A 19,839-nucleotide genomic window follows, 5' to 3' on the forward strand; every position below is an offset into this window, starting at 1 on the left:
CTGTCGTCCCCTTCTCCTCTTGCCCCCAATCCCTCCCAGCATCAGAGTCTTTTCCAATGAGTCAACTCTTCGCATGAGGTGGCCAAAGTACTGGAGCTTTAGCATCATTGCTTCCAAAGAACACCCAGGGCTGATCTCCTTCAGAATGGACTGGTTGGATCTCCTTGCAGTCCAAGGGACTCTCAAGAGTCTTCTCCAACACCACAGTTCAAAAGCATCAATTCTTCGGCGCTCAGCCTTCTTCACAGTCCAACTCTCACATCCATACATGACCACAGGAAAAACCATAGCCTTGACTAGACGAACATTTGTGGTTGCAAAGAGTCGGACACGACTGAGTGACTCAAGTGACTGAACTGAACTGAGCTCCTGGCCCTGGAGGGAAACATTTTTAATGCTTATTTCCATCACTGTCCCCTTCACTGAATGTGTTTTTAAGGACATTTGGCGGGTCAGATATAGGGCCGGGGGCTGGAGATGTGTGTAGTCAGTCCCCATCCCCTGTTCTTGAACTTTTGGGGAGATAGGAAGTGCCTATCAAATAATAGTTGATAGGACATGGAATCGTAGAATCTTAACATTAGGAGGGACCTTATCATTTATTCCAATACTTTTCAAACTTCTTTGATCACGACTAGCAATTTAAAATTTTATGTTTTTTACGTGTCCCAGTATACATGCATATACTTGTTAGTACATATGCACACACATATTAAATAAACAAATGTATAACAAACATTGTACAAGGTCAAATTACACTTAATATGCCTATATTTTCTATTCTGTTTCATTTAAAAATACTGACCCTACAACTCACGAAATTCATTTTTATGACTCAATATCACAATATGAAGTTTCAAACTTCAGTTTGAAAAGTACGAATCTAACAGTAACCTGGAGCTTACGCTTTATCCGGTTGTCAAGTACTTGTCTGGCCTTTGTGGGATTTCTCTGTGCATAGGAATTCAGTACTAACCTAGGAAGTCAATTCTATCTTTGAACATTTTTGTCTGTTTAAAGTGTCCTTATGACTTTAGTCTTCCACATACCACTCATTTTTTTAAAATTTTTAATTGGTAGATGATTGCTTTACAATGTTGTGTTGGGTTCTGCCATACAGCAATGTGAATCAGCCATGAGTATACATATGTCCCCCTTCCTCTTAAACCTCCTTCCCACCCCATCCCACCCCTCTAGGTTGTCACAGAGCAGCATTAAAACGTGTACATTTTCATATGTAAAATAGATAGCTAGTGGGAAGTTTCTGTATAACGACTCATTCATATTCCATGTAAAATCCCCTTAGAACAGTGACTGTGCCGTCTTCCATTTCTTGGTTTTGTATAATGTTGTAACTCTGGTCAGTAGTGTGCTTGAGTCAGTGTGCACCAGCTTATGATAGCCAATTTCCAAATTTTAGGAGTTTTGGGAATCAATTATTCAAGTCTTGATTAAAAATTAAATTCAATGACTTACAGATTTATTAAAACTAAAGGAAAGAACTCATCACTTTATTTTACTACATCTGACCCTTACTATGCTCTTAAAGTTGTGTCTATTGAACTTGTATGGTAGAAACAGCATACTGCTGCTGCTGCTGCTAAGCTGCTTCAGTCGTGTCCGACTCTGTGTGACCCCATAGACGGCAGCCCACCAGGCTCCCCCGTCCCTGGGATTCTCCAGGCAAGAACACTGGAGTGGGTTGCCATTGCCTTCTCCAATGCATGAAAGTGAAAAGTGAAAGTGAAGTCCCTCAGATATGTCCGACTCTTCGCGACCCCATGGACTGCAGCCTACCAGGTCCTCCATCCATGAGATTTTCCAGGCAAGAGTACTGGAGTGGGGTGCCATTGCCTTCTCTGGAAAGACCATACAATGTTATGTTATTGCTCATCTCTTCCCAGCTCTGTGCTCAATGACATCACATAGGTAGCTTGAAATCAGCCATGGTGGGGGCATTTACACCATGAAAATCAGCGTATATAACAGTCCTCCACCCCCCAGGAAAGCCAGCTGTTAGGGACTTCCCAGTACACCACTGCTCTGCAGTACCACTTGAGTTCCATTTCAGCTACAGCACTTGGTAGCTGTGTGACTTGAGCGAGTCAGTTAACATCTCTGTGGTACAGTTTCTTTGCATGATGCCCATATTTCTAGGGTTGCTTTGAGGATTAAATGAATTCATACATATGAAGTGCTTAGAACAATGCCTCTGTAAGTGTTATCCATCATCTAGGCTATTTGCTGCTAAATTATTCCATCCTCCCTGGAAAACTATGATTTCCAGAAATCCCTCAGAAATCCTGTCTTGCTTTTACCTTTGACATATGGGTTTGTCTTCTCTTTCCAGCCAGATCACAGGTCCCCTGACATAGGACTGGTTGCCTTTTTCTTTGCAATCTCTAGGTCCAAGCCTTGGGTTGGGTGCACGGGAGAAGCTCAATCTCCTTGACGAATGGAAGGCCTCAGGGGGCTCTGGCTGCTCCCAGCATGGTGCCCTGCTCCCAGTGGAGGTTTCCAGGCTTGGCTGGCTGGTCTGAGGATGAATAAGTGTTTTGGTGGAGGCAGCCCTGAGCTGGCTAGCAGTCTCAGACAGCCCAGCTGCCATCCAGGTGGTTGGCCTATAAATCACTAGGCCTTACCCTCCCTGCAACTCGATAAAGCTGATGCATAAACAGCATCTTGTGTCAGTGATGAAGCAACTGGCACCTCCCTCAGCTCTGGATGAGGCCTCATGGAGCTTGTTTAGGCCCTGATTCTTTCTTGCACACAGCTGCTGTGCTATTTGAAGAAGTCGGGAGACTCTCCTGCCTCATAACAGATCCATGGTGCCTGTATTTTACCATTAGGGATTTATTTTTTGAGGGTGAACAGTGCTTTCTTTGTAAAGTTTTGTTTTAAAATGGTGGTGCCTTGGGAGAGTGGTGTCTTACTCAGCCTCTAGAATCTTAGTGTGAATGTGCTTATCAGCCACCTTTCTCCTGCTCCACTGCCATCTCTTATCAAAGAGGGCGGCAACCCCAAAAATGCTGAAGGCAGCACTCTGGAGTGTTGATTCCCAAACCTGGCTGCACTTTTAGAATCACCAGGAGATGCTTTTGCTTAATTAGAAAACTTTTAATTTGATAACTGTTGACCGCCCCCCCAAAGTAAATGTCACCCATACAATCTCATTATTTAAATATATATTTCTGTATATTAGTAAGAAACAAAAATTTCCAACTCAGCTTTTTTTTTAAACTTATTTTTATGTTTGGCTGTGCTGGGTCTTCGTTGCTGCGAGGGTTTGTCTCTAGTTGCGGCGAGCAGGGGCTTCTCTTTAGTTGCAGTGTGTGGGCTTCTCGTTGCAGTGGCTTTTCTTGTGGAGCACGGGCTCTAGGGTGTGCAGGCTTCAGGAGCTGCAGCACGTGGGGTCCATAGTTGCAGCTCCCAGGATCCAGAGCTCAGGGCCAGTCATTGGGGTGCATGGACTTAGTTGCTCCTCGGCATGTGGGATCTTCCCGGACCAGGGATTGAACCTATGTCTCCAGCATTGGCAGGCAGATTCTTTAACCACTGAGCCACCAGGGAAGCCCTTCTCCCTCAGCTTATCCACTTCCATCCTGGGGAGTCTTTAAAAAGCAATGATTTCCTGGGTCCTTCCTTAAACCTTAAACCTGGACTTCCCTGGTGGCTCAGACAGTAAAGTGTCTGCCTACAATGCGGGAGACCCAGGTTCGATCCCTGGGTTGGGAAGGTCCCCTGGAGAAGGCAATGGCACCCACTCCAGTACTCTTGCCTGAGAAATCCAATGGACGGAGGATCCTGGTAGGCTACAGTCCATAGGGTCGCAAAGAGTCGGACACGACTGATCGAATTCACTTCACTTCACTTCTTTAAACCTACAGAGATGGAATATTCTGGAAAGGGGGTCAGGAATCCTTAAAAATACTCTCGTCCAGTGACTCCTGTTGTACAAACAGGTGTGGGAAGAAGCAGAGAAGTGGATTGAGGTTTCTTAGTGATATGTACCCTATTTGATCCATTTTCACCCAGGGCTTGGTGCATAGCAACACACAATCAGTGCTTCATCAGTGATCTTTAAACTGCAAGAGGCTAAGAGTTGGGCAGACCTGGGTTTGAGTCTAAGCTCTGCCACTTCCTGTGTACCCTGGACAGGTGATTTCCTTTTCATCTGGGAAATCAGGATGATAATGTACACAAGAACAGGGCCAAGGGCAGGCAGTCAGAGGACAGGGTGAGTCCCAGGGGCTTCTGTTTCAGTTACTTAGGGGCAGCCAGGAGCCTCCTTCAAGCCCTGGCCTTACCCTGCTGCCACAGGTCTTCCGGCACTGCCTGAAAAAGCTACAGGGCCGTGTGCACAGAAAAAGCTACAGACACCGGCCCTGCTGGGATCGATCCCGTCACTGCCTGCCTGTGGCTGGATTGATCCAATACCTGCTTGATATCTGCAATTAGGAGACCAACTGAAGCTAATTTCCAGCTCGACCTGCCACCCTGCTCCCCGCTCCCCGCTCCTGAGGATTGTGCGGGAGGTCGCCTTCGAGGAAGGCAAGAGACTAGAGGGAGCTTGCAGAGAAGGGGGAGGGCATTCCTCTGGGGGTGAGAGTGTGTGTGTGTCTCCTGCCACGTTCACATGCAAGGAGGGAGCTGGGACCTCCTTCCCTCCATCTTACTGTGACAGGTTGACACCTGCCCTTCCCAGTCCTTTTCCATCTGGTGTCGATGATCATCGTTTCTGTGGACGTCTTCTTGAACAGGGGGACTTTGGTGAGCTTAGGGGAGGGACAGCACAAGTATCAGCCAGTGTTTGTGCCTCCACTGTGTGGCCTCCTCCTTTCGGAAGAAGGGGGTAGGCTCGTGTTGCTTCAGGGATTTGGTTTCCGGCTGAGGTCTCTGGGAGAACTCCAGAGCCAATTCTTGGAGTAGGGAGTGGTGGAAAAGAGTGTGCTGCTCTGGGTTGCCTATTTGGGGGCTTAGTTGTCCTAGGAATTTAGGCTCTCTAAGTTTGTTTATCTGTAAAATGGAATGTGCCGAGTTGCTTCAGCCGTGTCCAACTCCTTGCAACCCTAAGGACTGTAGCCCACCAGGCTCCTCTGTCCATGGGATTCTCCAGGCAGGCATACTGGAGTGGGTTGCCATGGCTTCCTCCAGGGGATCTTCCCAACTCACGGTTCAAACCTGTGTCTTTTATGTCTCCTGCACTGGCAGGCGGGTTCTTTACCACTAGTAAAATGGGATAACGATATCTATTTTACAAAGGGGTAAGGATTCAGTGAGCTAACAGGAAAAGAACCTCATACAGTCCTTGAAATACAGAAGCTGCTTAATGAAAGTGGAAGTGAAAGCTGCTCAGTCGTGTCCAACTCTTTGTGACCCCATGGACTATAAATTCAAGGAATTCTCCAGGCCAGAACACTGGAGTGGGTAGCCATTCCCTTCTCCAGGGGATCTTCCCAACCTGGGGATTGAATAAATGGTAACTATTGTGGGTGTTAAATTTTTTTCTCAGTTTCTCCTCTATTATAAGACTCTCCCCCCATTTTAAAGCATCTGCGATCATGCCGCGTCTTGCAGTCCGATGTATACTTTAGGCGTGTTGTTTTGCTCCCCTCCTCCACCAAGAACTGTTATTAAATCAGTGATGACTTTTACGACTAAGAGTTTCTCAGACCTGAGAAAATGTAGTGTCAGAGTTCTGTTTCCCAGCCCTCAGTTGGATTAAAGTGATACACAGGTTTATTTGCCCAATAACTCTTTTTTTTTTTTTTAAACGGGGAGATTAGCAGGAGGAAAAAAATGTGTTCATAGCTAATGAGCAAAATGAAGGTGGCATTAAAGAAAGGGGAAGGTTTGCAGAAAAGTAGGTAACTCTGTAAAGCTTCACAAGGAGCAAAGGATTTAGGAACTTCTCTGATCTGGGCATCTCCAGGACCTGTGTTTCTTGCTGCATCCTACTTACCCCCTGCCTCTTTAGAGCAGCCTGTCTCCTCCTGTGGGGTTATCTGCCCTACAGATCCTAGTAGAGTCTGAAGGATGAGGTGTCTGCCAATTTGTGGCCGGTATCTTGGCTCCCCACACACAGGCCAGTCTACAAATGCACTCAACTAAAAAAAAAAAAATTTAAAGCTTAATTCCTAAGACATTAGGAAATAGCAAAATGAGGTATAACTCTGGCCCGTCCATTCATAACGACCACATAAGGAATTTGAAGATGTCTTAAATCTTCCTTGTTTTGTATGCGTGTGTGCATGCATGTGGGCCGCGCAATTAGGAGACCTGATGTTCCTGAGAGAATCTCCTATTGGAATCATTCCAGAGAATTAACACCTTGCTGCTGGCATCCAGCAGCCGAAGGAAGCTTGCAAGCCCGCTGTGGGTTCCAGGTGCTAGGCTGTGAGTGGCATCCTTCTGGGGTCTTGCCTTTCAGGTCCACATTTTCATCAGGGTAGGAAGCGGATGCTGCTTTCACTAGAGTCAAGCCCTCTGGGCTGACGATGCAACTCTTACTGATTATTCCACCACCGCCTTAGCTAGGAGCTGACACTTGTTGAAGGCTTGCTGTGTAGCGGGTATTTTGCTCAACATGTAACTTGCAATTCCTAATTTGATTCTCACAGTGTTCCCATTACAGAAATTCTATATCATGAACAGCATTTTGCAGATGAGGAAATATAATCCCAGAAGCCTTGCATTTTGATTCCCAAGTCAGCCTGATGCCACATGCCCGAGTTTTCTCCGTCAAGATCACTGCCTCTGGTAGCCTGGATAAGGGTGCTGAGCATGTGGGTAGATGTGCTGGGACGGGTTTGCAGGGGAGGTCCTGAGCTGTGAGTGTTCTGTCTGAGCCTGGCTCTGCCCTGGGTAGCCCCTGCCTAGATCTCTCTTAGGGGTGCTCAGCATGTGACTCCAGGAAGCACCAGGCCCATCTTGGTCTATGGCAAAAGACGGCACACTTGTAAAAGGCCAGATGCTATTTTTGGCTTTGCAGGCATTACAATCTCTGTTGCGAATACTTACCTCTCCTGTTGTGGTGTGAAAGCTGCCACTCGTAGATGAATGGACGGGGCTGTGTCCCATTAACAAAACCAGGTGACAGGTTGTAGAGTGCTGACCTTGGGTCTGTGGCAGTCAAAGGGGTGACAGTCACAGACAACTGGGTGGAGGATGCCCCTTTGGAGGGGTTCGAGTGAGCCCTGCTTTTTGATGACTGAAGAATACTTCTGAGGGGGAGAGAATGGTCAGCTGGATTGAATGACACTTGTGAGTGTGTGTGTGTGTTTTAGGGCTTGGGGATGCAGGTGGTGGGGAGTATGTATTTGTGTACTCACAGAAATGAATCACATTCCGTATTAAAACCATCCTAGTTTCATAATCCTTATGAAAACAAAAGCAAAAATGTCAGCACTGTCAGGAGGGCCTTGCAGGTAGGGAAGGATGGTGTAACTCAAGGCTCCCTGAGTTTCAGTTGTCTTTGGTGGGAGAGGGGTTCCCTGTGGTCACTGAAACACTGATCCCAGGGATGTGCTATTCCTCCCTTTAAAGGTTAGGTCCCAGTGCAGGCAAACATCTTCCTTAGTCCTTCTCGATGCAGCCCAAAGATGCAGAGATTCAAGATTTTGAGTGCATTCAGAGGAAACCAAAGGAAAAAATGCATGTAAGACACAAAACAGCACATGCAGATTCTAACCCTACCCCAGCCAGCTTGTCCTCATGGCTCTCTGAGTCTCTCCTGTTTTATACTCTCTTCTGATACCTTCTAATTAAGTCTTGCTTCAGGCCCAAGGGTACCAGCCTCCCTAGGTCATCCCTGGTACATAGGGTTTGTCATTATGAATGACCTACCGAGGGGACCTTGTTCTCAACATCCAAAGGAGGGCCCACAGACGTGAGATGCCAGTTAGCTTGACATGAATTTAAAAAAGCATTGTAAGTCGCACAAGGAAAATACAGTACATGTAGAAAGAAAGAAAATAAAAATCAGGTGTAGTCCTTCCATTCAGGGAGGACCACCGCATGTGCGGCAGCGTCATTCTCTGTGCCCTTTCAGCAACGTGCTCCTTGTCTTTCTTGAAACCACAAGTATAAATCCACACAACAGTGATGACCGTGCAGTAACAGAAGGGTCATTCCGTCCAAGCAGAATAAGCGCTAGATGTTCAGTGAGCGGGGAGCGGAGGGGAGAGAGACAGCAGAGCCGTGCAGGGCGGTGCTGGGGGGGGGCTGTGCCTCTGCTGCTTTGTGGGCGCTCTGCAGGGGAACCAGCGAGGAGGGGGCGGGCTGGGCATGCACAGCTGTCTGAGGGGCCCTTGCCTTCTCTTCTCTTGGAAGGGAGGCAGCAACTGTGCTGCCAATGGAGATGGGCTTGGGGTGGGAGCTGGGGCCGCCTTCTCATTCTCTGCAGCTGCCCATCCACCCTGGTCAATGATGCTTGTCCATCACTGCTGAGATCCAAGTCCAGCCATGTGCGAGGGAACATCTGTTCCGGAGGCTGCAGGGCCCTGCAGTCCTGAAGCCAGAGTGACTGCAGAAGCCAAGCATGGGATCAGTAGTAGTGTGCGTGCAGTTGGGGTGGAGAGCAGGTGCTGAAGGGTGCCAAGTGGAGGGCATGGTGCCTGGTGCCATTGAGGGCCCTGCCTCTTACTCTCTTGGCAGCTGGCATAACCGACCCATTGGATGCTGGGGCTCACAGGTCCCCTGGGGCAGGATCTGGCAGAGGGATGTCGGCAGTGGCTCTCCTTGGGAGCTGAGCAGGTGGCGGGTAGAAAGTGGAGCGTAGAAGGTGTTTGTCTCCTGATCTCTGTGCCATGCCACTCGGTGTCAGGGGTGGAACCGAGGATGAGTTTCTCCTGGTGCTGCGTTTTGAGGGCTTTATGGACACAGTTAGCCTCAGAGACCAGGCGTTCACAGCACGACCTGCTTCCGTCTCTTTGATTAGTTCTGCCTCCAGTGCTGCATAGACAGCACAGGGGGTGAGAACCTGTGCTCTGGAGTTGAACTAAAGTGGCTTCAAACACAAGCTCCTGTGTGTGCTGGCCGTGTGACCTTGCGCAAGAGATGAAATCTCTCTGTGCCTATTTCCAGGCTTGAGGACGAGGATAACAATGCCTGGTTTGGGATGTGTAGGAAGGCTAAGTGGAATTAATCACCCGGCCGCATCTGTAGCTGCCAGTAGGGTATGTGTTGATTGCTTCCTTTCTCTCTTGATTTTGTTCACATCTACAGACTCTTTGAGGTACCCAGGGCATCTGCCATTCAGGAAAGGATCAAGGTCAGTGGCTTTAAGCTCCCTGGTTGATCCAGTGATGGCCATCTGGTCACTACCACTCACTGTTAACCCTGGTGGCCTATTTCCCAGGCCTTAAGGGTATGAGAGTGCTGGAAGGTCACGTGGATGGCCATGACCTGTTTCCCTTCCTGCTGCTTGACTTTACCTGTTACCCAGGACCTCAGCCCTGCAGAGTCCCTCTGTGCTTTACATGTCTGGGAGTGCCTGGGGGCAGGGGTCTCGATCTGTGGCGTCAGAGCTGGTCTGCAGTCTCAGAGCTCTGCGGCTGTTGCTGGTTCCCGAGTCCACAGGCTCTTCCCTCTCCAGGCTCCCCCACTGTTTGGTGGTGGATGCCACCACCTTCCCAAGGTCTCTCTCCAGGGCTGTCCATCCTTTCTCTGAGAGTTCTTGGCCATCAAGGCTGTCCCCTCTCTGCTGAAGCATGCCTTGGTGGGAGTAGGGTAAGTATGTAAGTGTTAGTCACTCGGTCGTGCCTGACTCTTTGCAACCCCATGGACTGCAGCCCACTAGACTCTTCTGTCCATGAGATTTTCCAGGCAGGGATACTGGAGTGGGTTGCCATTTCTTTCTCCAGGGGGTCTTCCCGACCCAGGGATTGAACCCGGGTCTCCTGCACTGCAGGCAGATTCTTTACCGACTGAGCTATGAGGGAAGCCTACAAGGAGTAGGGTAAGAGCTGAGAATTTCTTTGAATGTAATTTTGGGGTCACCCTAAGCTGGGAGGTAGTGTCCTAAAGCCATTCTGCATATCAACTGTTTTCTTGAGATGTCTCTCTTCACTTTTTTATTTCCAACATCCCCACCGCCATCCCTGGACTTGAGACTGTCCCTTGGAGGACTGGCTGGGACTAGGTCTGAGAGCTGGACTAGATTCATCACTTCTTCCTGACCCTGGGCTTCTGTGGATTTCAAGCTCCTCAGACCTCACAGAGAGGCTCTGGCAGGCCTGCCCCACTGGGCTCTGTGCCAGGCCCAGATGCCCCGGCTCAGGCAGGAAGACTTCATGCCTACATGACTATTTACCATTTGCTTGGAGACTGTCACGGGTCATCTGGCCTTCTCTTTTCCAACTCATTAATCCTGTTTCCTACAACTGTCCTCTTGTGTACTTTGTCATACTCTTGTGATCCTTTCAATTCAGCTGGGTTTTTCCTGGAGTAGGGGCTCAGTTACGGTCCTGGGGACAGTCTGAGCCATGCTGAATAGCATCGGAGGTTGCAGCATCTCCTGCATGCCTTGTGCTTTGTATTAGGTGACCCTTATGGGGACATGCCTTGGCCTGGAGGCTTCTCTGGAGTCAAGGAGATATTCCCCAGGGGCAGCAAAGCTCTTTTCATTCCTCCTCCCCACCAGCCCAGATGCCCTTCCCTTCCCAACTAGTGGTAATGCAGGCTTGCCCTGGGGATCACCCTCCCTCCTCTGAAGGCCAGTGGTCAAGGTGTGGTCTGAGGACCACCTCTAGGGTCACCCTGGCATTCTTGTTAAAAAAGCAGAGTCCTGAGTCCTTCCTAGACTCATCATCGTTGTATCCTTTCAGCACTTTAGGCATGGCCCATGGTGTAAAAATGTGTAAGCTCTTCAGGGCCTTTTGTAAACATTTGAATCCCAAGGTGGGGGGAAAAATATTGGCCACAATACATACAAAGAAAATTGCCAAATCAAAATTAATAAATTTTTAATTAAATGTCTAGAACATATAGTTATGTCAACACATGAACCACAAGTCAATTCACACTCACGTAGTTACATATCATTTATATTTATCAGATCAGATCAGTCGCTCAGTCATGTCTGACTCTTTGCGACCCCATGAATTGCAGCACGCCAGGCCTCCCTGCCCATCACCAACTCCTGGAGTTCACTCAGACTCATGTCCATCGAGTCAGTGATGCCATCCAGCCATCTCATCCTCTGTCATCCCCTTCTCCTCTTGCCCCCAATCCCTCCCAGCATCAGAGTCTTTTCCAATGAGTCAACTCTTTGCATGAGGTGGCCAAAGTACTGGAGTTTCAGTTTTAGCATCATTCTTTCCAAAGAAATCCCAGGGCTGATCTCCTTCAGAATGGACTGGTTGGATCTCCTTGCAGTCCAAGGGACTCTCAAGAGTCTTCTCCAACACCACAGTTCAAAAGCATCAATTCTTCGGTGCTCAGCTTTCTTCACAGTCCAACTCTCACATCCATACATGACCACAGGAAAAACTATAGCCTTGACTAGATGGAACTTTGTTGGCAAAGTAATGTCTCTGCTTTTGAATATGCTATCTAGGTTGGTCATAACTTTCCTTCCAAGGAGTAAGTGTCTTATAATTTCATGGCTGTAGTCACCATCTGCAGTGATTTTGGAGCCCAGAAAAATAAAGTCTGACACTGTTTCCACTGTTTCCCCATCTATTTCCCATGAAGTGATGGGACCGGATGCTATGATCTTCGTTTTCTGAATGTTGAGCTTTAAGCCAACTTTTTCACTCTCCACTTTCACTTTCATCAAGAGGCTTTTGAGTTCCTCTTCACTTTCTGCCATAAGGGTGGTGTCATCTGCATATCTGAGGTTATTGATATTTCTCCTGGCAATCTTGATTCCAGCTTATGTTTCTTCCAGCCCAGCATTTCTCATGATGTACTCTGCATTTAAGTTAAATAAACAGGATGACAATATACAGCCTTGATGTACTCCTTTTCCTATTTGGAACCAGTCTGTTGTTCCATGTCCAGTTCTAACTGTTGCTTCCTGACCTGCATACAAATTTCTCAAGAGGCAGATCAGGTGGTCTGGTATTCCCATCTCTTTCAGAATTTTCCACAGTTGATTGTGATCCACACAGTCAAAGGCTTTGGCATAGTCAATAAAGCAGAAATAGACGTTTTTCTGGAACTCTCTTGCTTTTTCCATGATCCAGTGGATGTTGGCGATTTGATCTCTGGTTCCTCTGCCTTTTCTAAAACCAGCTTGAACATCAGGAAGTTCACGGTTCACGTATTGCTGAAGCCTGGCATGGAGAATTTTGAGCATTACTTTACTAGCGTGTGAGATGAGTGCAATTGTGGGGTAGTTTAAGCATTCTTTGGCATTGCCTTTCTTTGGGATTGGAATGAAAACTGACCTTTTCCAGTCCTGTGGCCACTGCTGAGTTTTCCAAATTTGCTGGCATATGGAGTGCAGCACTTTCACAGCATCATCTTTCAGGATTTGGAATAGCTCAACTGGAATTCTATCACCTCCACTAGCTTTGTTTGTAGTGATGCTTTCTAAGGCCCACTTGACTTCACATTCCAGGATGTCTGGCTCTAGGTCAGTGATCACACCATCGTGATTAACTGGGTCATGAAGATCTTTTTTGTACAGTTCTTCTGTGTATTCTTGCCACCTCTTCTTAATATCTTCTGCTTCTGTTAGGTCCATACCATTTCTGTCCTTTATCCAGCCCATCTTTGCATGAAATGTTCCTTTGGTATCTCTGATTTTCTTGAAGAGATCTCTAGTCTTTCCCATTCTGTTATTTTCCTCTATTTCTTTGCATTGATCACTGCATATTTTTATAGTGAGAGGAAAATGGCTTTTAATACGCTCCTTATGAAGTAACAGTCTTACGATGACTCCGTTCAGACTCTGAATTCTGAATCTGTGGGGTGGGACAGGCATTCTGCATGTTTATCAGGTTGGCCAGGTTACTCCCAAGAGTGGAGGCTTCCTGGCCCTCCTGAGATTGCCCCCGTGCTGATTGAGAGGGTGAGTACTGAGGGACGAGAACTGTCTACTGGAGGGTGGCAGTTCCCAAACCTAAGCGATCAAAAGAACCTCCACAGAAATTAAAAATAAAAACACAGTGACCTGGGCCCCCTCCAGGCCTGTTCAATAGGCTCGTCTGGGGTGGAGCCTGGGAATCTACATTTTTAAAAGTTCTGGTGGTGGTGGGGTACCTAATGATTATATAGCTGGATTTGAGAGCCATCAGAATTAAGGGAAGGAACCAGACGAGTGCGTCTCAAACTTCGATGTATGCAGAGATCAGCCGGAGATCCCATGAAGCCTTGGGTTTTGACTTGGACGCCCTGGGTTGGAGCCCCACATTTTGCATTTGTAACAAGCTTAGCAGTGCTGCCTCTGCTTGTTCACAAACCACATCAAGGGTTTGAGCATCAGGACCCCGACTGCAATCTTGGTTTAGCTACTTACCACATATGAAAGCTTCAAATGTTTTAGTAACATTGGAAAGCCCTGGAAAAGAGATTGCAATCAGCTTACCCCGAGGGCCTGGAGTTTTAAGACGGGTCTCTCGGGTGGTGGGGTTTGGGTGGTTCATTTCTCTCTTCTTGGCTCACCCCTGGATTAGAGTGATCTCCCCAAGGCCAAGGCCACCCCGTGGACTTCCTGGATTTTCCAGATTACAGCCAATAGAATCTGATTTGTGGCTGTTATTTTTCTCCTGGCTTTTTTATTTCCCAGAGAAACACTTAGGATGTGATTAGATACTCTTCTTCAGAGATTGGTCCTCTTCGAAATTCTATGAGCTCTCTAGTATCCTTTACCAAATTGCTATTCTTCTTAAATTAATCAGAGTGGATTCTGTTATTTGCAGTCAAGAACCCTGACTACCATGTGTGTGAAGGCATCAGGGCTCCAAGCTGCAGAAAATGTTAGAAACGGCTGCCCTACCCACAGCCTGTGCTCCATCAGGCAGCTAGGAATGTCAAGTTCTCCTTTGTCCTCCAATGCCTCTACAATTTATTTCTCTTTATTGCATGTGTGTGTGTTTCCTCTTGAAAATTTAATTGAAAGCCTCTTGAGGGTGGGATTTGTTGTTGTTTAGTCACTAAGTCCTGTTCAACTCTTTTGCGACCCCATGGACTATAGCCCACCAGGCTCTTCTGTCCGTGGGATTTCCCAGGCAAGAATACTGGAGCGTGTTGCCATTTCCTTCTCTAGGGGATCATCCCAACACAAGGGTCGAACCTGAGTTGCCTGCCTGGCAGGCGGATTCTTTACCACTGAGCCACTTAGGAAGTGCTAAGGGCAGGATTGAGTGTTCTTATATATCTTCATTCACGTATTCGATCAATACACATTCATTGAATGCCAACCATGTGCCTTCCAGGTACCAGTAGTCTTAGCCTGGGTTTCCGAGAAAGCAGAACCTGAGATAAATAGCTTATGTGGGAGTCCTTTATTGAGAAGTGATCCCGGGGGGCAGGAGCGAGCAACAGGAAAAGCAAAACAAGGGAGGTGGGAGAGTCCCAACAAGAGCCATTACTGAGTTGGTTACAGCTATGAGTATCTGGGTGGCAGACAGCACAGGACATCTGAGAAGCCATATGAAACATATGCCAGGACCATCTGTCCAGGGTGGGCAAGGAAGAAGGATGTATCCATCCACTTCTATATGCCGTGTGTATTAGTTTCCTTGGGCTGCCATGACAAATTACCACAAAAACCCCAGAAATTTATCCTCTTACAGTTTTGAATCTAAAAGTCTGAAATCAACTAGCTGAAGAGCAATTCTCCATTGGAAGGCTCCAGGGAAGCATCTTTCCTTGCTTCTTCTTAGCTTCTAGTGGTTGCTGGCATCCTTAGCTTTCCTTGGCTTGTAGCTGCTTCATTCTAATTTCTGCTGTTTCACACAGCCTTCTTCCCTCTCTATCTCCAAGTCCTTCTTTCCTTATAAGGACTCTTGCCATTGAACATGGGAACCACTGTAATTAAGTATGTTCTTATCCTAACTTGGTTACATTTGCAAAGACCTTATTTCAAATAAGATAGTATTTATAGGTACTGGGATGAAAGGGAAAAAACTCTGTTTCTCCTAGGACTCATGTGCTACTCTCAGTACTTCACTTCTGACACCAAATATTTGGTGTTTTGTTCTCACACCAAGCAATTCTACAAAACTGGGTGTCCTCAGTTTTACTCAATTCTGACACTATCTGCAGATAGCATTGGATCCCACATAAGGGTTCAGTCCTGCAAGACTGCTCCCACTTCAGATGTCAATCACAAGTCCAGGTTGTCACCTGGACTTGTGATTGGGCAGCTATGAATTGGAGGTCCCTACAGCTCCTTCCTCAAGCTCAATAATGAACTAGAGTGGCTCAAAGAACTCAGGAAAGCAGAGTACTTACTAGATTACCAGTTGAGTATAAAAGAACACTACTCAGGAACAGCCAGATGGAACAGATGCACAGGGTAAGGTCTAGGGGAGGGGGTGCAGTGTTTTCATGCCCTCTCTAGGCATGCCACCCTCCTGAAACCTTCAAGAGTTCACCACCCTGGAAGACAGTACTTTGGGGATCTTTATGGAGGCTTCCTTACTTAGGCTGCTGCTGCTGCTGCTAAGTCACTTCAGTCATATCTGATTCTGTGTGACCCCATAGATGGCAGCCCCCCAGGCTCCCCCGTCCCCGGGATTCTCCAGGCAAGAACTCTGGAGTGGGTTGCCGTTTCCTTCTCCAGTGCATGAAAGTTAAAAGTGAAAGTGAAGTCGCTCAGTCTGTCTGACCCTCAGCGACCCCGTGGACTGCAGCTTTCCAGGCTCCTCCGTCCATGGGATTTTCCAGGCAAGAGTACTGGAGTGGAGTGCCATTGCCTTCTCCACCTTACTTAGGCATGATTGATTAAATCATTGGCTATCAGTGATTTAATGCAAACATTAGCCCCACTCCCCTCCCTGGAGCTCTGGGGGGTGAGTGGGTGTAGCTGAAAGTTCCAACCCTGTAATCACAGAGTTGGTTCCCCTGACAACCAGCCCCTATCCTGAGGCTATCCAGGAGACCCCAGCCCACCAGTTATCTCATTAGCACACAAAAAGACACTTGGGACTTCCAAATATTCCAAGGGGTTTAGGAGCTTTGTGCTAGGGCATATGTATTTCTTTGGTCACAGGGGCTAAGACTTCTATATAGCTTTTTGTGGGATGCAGTTCAACCCACAACACCACAGCTGAATTTTCTCCCCAACATGCTATCTCCACTGTAGTTCCAGGTTGCATTTACATGGGGGCCAAGGCTTGGGAAGAACAGAGGGGCCTTAGGGTGGTTAAGTGAGGAGTAAGTTATGGGCCTAAGGTGGATGGACTGTCAGGCTGTATCCGTAGGAGCCTGTGAGAAGCCACACTGACTTGTTGGCTGCAATCAGGGCTAGAACAAGAAGAAAGGCCAAAAGGATGTCAAGTGCTGCAAAGAAGGTGTCCTGCCTGCCAATGATAATGCTGGATGCTGACGTTCAGCCCTTTATGTGCCAGATCCTGTGCTAAAGAGATCAGATTTAAAATTTACAACAACCCCACAAAGCTGGTGCTATTATTCTTATCTTACTGATGAAGAATCTGAAGTTCAACAGGTGTATCTTACTCAAGGTTAAACCTCCCCTGTAAGCTTCATAGAAACAGACTGCTGTAGCCTCAGCAGCTAGAAAAAGTTCTGGTATACAGCTGGTGCTCCATAAATGTTTGCTTACTGCTTAAATGATGGAGCTGCAATTTGAATCCAGGTTGTCTGATGCCCAGGTCCGTGCCTTTAACCTGACTAAGAGAATCTGTGATGATCAAAACAGAGAGATGTTCTCCCTTTCATGAGCTACAACCCCATACTAGGAGACATGCTTAAAAAAGTAATTCTAAATATTCAGTCCAAGGTTGGCCCTTGCGCGAGTGGCAGGCAAGCAGTAGGTACTCTGCACACACTTGATGGGTTGGTGCTGGGCTCACACGTCACAGGGTTTGCACTTTCTGCTTGGTCTGGCCCATCCTCAGCAATTACACTTTGGTCTCTTCTGCAAAGGCCAGGCTTTGCCTGCCAGATGTATTTCATGACACTAATAAACATTCACACCTACCCAGAGCATTTAGACAGAAAATGGAGCCTAAAAACTCCATGCAACAACGTGCTTCCTCTCCTGCAAGCCAGGGGAACATTAAGTGAAACACATACGCTACGGAAACAGGCTGCATCATTATTGGACCTGATGCATACTCACTCTGACCAATCTATTTTTATTTGAAGCACTTACCTTGCATGAAACCAAGCATAATAACTACAGTCAATAGAGATGTATTTGTTTTTATTTAAACTCATAAATGTGCTAACGCCAATAAAGATTTTTTTCCCTTTGAAAAGTGAGACATGTATGGAGGAGATGGAAATTTACACATCCATCAAGCCATGAAGGCCCATTTTCTCAGAAACCATTTTTTGAATTGTCAGTTATTTATGGTGGCAGACTGAAGACTGAGTCGGTGAGGTTGGGAGAAGGAGAGGGAGAAAACCCTTCAATGTAGTTAATTTATGTCACTCCGTTCAAAGAGCTGAGGACTTAAGACTGGAGAGTGGAGGACAGAAGTGAGTTATCTGAGTGAGAGTTGGGTCCTAGGAATAAGAAGGCAGTTGGGTCCTCATTGTCCTTATTTTTGTTCAAATCTACTTTGGGAATTTGGCAATCAGATGGAGTGGTGAGAGTAACCTGACCTTAGAAGACCTAGATTTGCTACTATCCAGCCGTGCCACTGTGACATGGGTCTTGGGCTTCCTCATCTACAAATGGGACATCGATTTTGGCTTTGCTTGGTGGTTAAGAGCACTGATTCTCTAGAGCCAGACTGTTGGACTTAGATCCTGGCTCTGGTGCCCCCACTAACAGCGGTGTGGGCTGGGCAAGTTACCTCTCTAGGCTCTGGTTTGCTCCTTCATCTGTGGGGGATGCTAATACTACAGATCTGTGATATTGCTGTTTATAACAAGAAATACATATTTGATCTTTGTCCCATTTCCAGCAGAGAGTTCCTAAAACCCTTGGAAATTCCTGTGTGATGAGAGCTGGAAAGGTATCTTTTGTTTTGTTAATGGAGTGACTTTTGGAAAGCTCCTAGGTAACCTAATGGAGGCTGTTGCCAGGGGACCCAGACATGTGATTGGAGGTGTGGAACTTTCAGTCTTACTTCCTGACCTCTGGGAGGGGAGAAGGGCTGGAGGTCAAGTTAATCATCAATGGCCAATGACTTAATCAACCATACCTAAGTAATGTGTGCGTGCAAAGTCACTTCAGTCGCGTCTGACTCTTTGCAACCCTATGGACTGTCGCTGCTCTGTCCATGGGATTCTCCAAGCAAGAATACTGGAGTGAATTGCCATGCCCTCCTCCAGGGGATCTTCCTGACCCGAAGTGCATCTCCTGCACTGGGCAGGCGGGTTCTTTACGACTAGTGTCACCTGGGAAGCCCCTGTGAGAAATGAAAGTATGGGCTTTGGAGAGTTTCTGGGTTGGTGAACCTGTGGAGTTGCTGGGAGCACGGTGCGCCTGAAGAGGCGTGGAAGCTCTGTGCCCTTTCCCTGAACCTTGTCCAAAGCACCTCTTCCCTCTGACCATTTGAGTTACATCCTTTCATGATAAACTGATAACCTAGTGAGTAATGTGAGCCACTCTAAAAAATTAATCAGGCTGAAGGTGGAGGTCCTGGACACTTTCAATCCATAGCAGATTGGTCAGAATTACAGGTGACAACTGGGCTTACAACTTGTGTCTGAAATTGGGAGACAGGGGAACAGTTTTGTAGGACAGAGCACTTAACCTATGGTATCTGATGCTATCTCTTGGTAGATGTGTCAGAATGGAGTCAAATGTGAGGACACCCAGCTGGTGTCAGACAATTGTGTTGGTGAGGATGTGGAGAAATTGGAACCCTTGTACCCTGATGGCGGGAATGTAAAATGGTGCTGCTGCTTTGAAAAACAGTACACATTTATGTGCTCAGTCATGTCCAACTCTTTGCAACCCCATGGACCATAGCCCCCCAGGTTCCTCTGTCTATGGGATTTTCTGGGCAAGATTATTGGGGTGGGTTGTCATTTCCTTCTCCAAGGGATCTTCCCAACCCAGGGATCGAACTTGTGTCCCCTGTGTCTCCTGCATTGCAGGTGGATTCTTTACCTGCTGAGACATTGTATGGCAATTCCTCAAAAAATTAAACATAGAACAACCATAAGATCCAGCAGTCCCACTGCTGCATATATGTCCCAAGGAATAGAAGTGGGGATGTGAATACTTGTACATACATGGGCACAGCAACATTCTTCACAATGGCTAAGACATGGACACAGCCTCAGTGACCATTGATGGATGACTGGATAAACAAAATATGTCATATTCATACAGTGGAATATTATTCACTTTTACAAAGAGAGGCAACCCTGAGACATGGTACAACATGGATGAGCCTTGAAAACATTATGCTACATAAAATAAGCCAGTCACAAAAAGACAAATACTGTATGACTCCATTTGTATGAAGTACCTTGAGTCATCAAATTATTAGAGATGAAAGAAGAATGTTGGTTGCCAGGAGCTGGAGGGAGAAGGGAATGGGTCATTATTGTTTAACGCGGCAGAGTTTTAATTTTGTAAGATGAAAAGTTCTGGGGAAAGAAGGAAGGGAATGATGTTTGCACAAATGTGAGTGTACTCACATTAATGCCACTGAACCGTACACTTTTAAAAATGTTTAAATAGTCAAAAAGCAAGATGAAAACAACCCACCAAAAATACATACTCCAAACCTAGAAATG

At 46.9% G+C, this 19,839-nt stretch overlaps 1 long non-coding RNA gene across 2 annotated transcripts in view; it reads left to right on the forward strand.

Annotated features, from left to right (window-relative positions):
- Window positions 1–19,839, forward strand: part of LOC129621863 (uncharacterized) — a 75,301-nt gene that overhangs the window by 17,508 nt on the left and 37,954 nt on the right. The window lies entirely within an intron of this gene.

Source organism: Bubalus kerabau, chromosome 10 (genome assembly GCF_029407905.1).
Source record: "Bubalus kerabau isolate K-KA32 ecotype Philippines breed swamp buffalo chromosome 10, PCC_UOA_SB_1v2, whole genome shotgun sequence".
Lineage (NCBI taxonomy): Eukaryota > Metazoa > Chordata > Mammalia > Artiodactyla > Bovidae > Bubalus > Bubalus kerabau.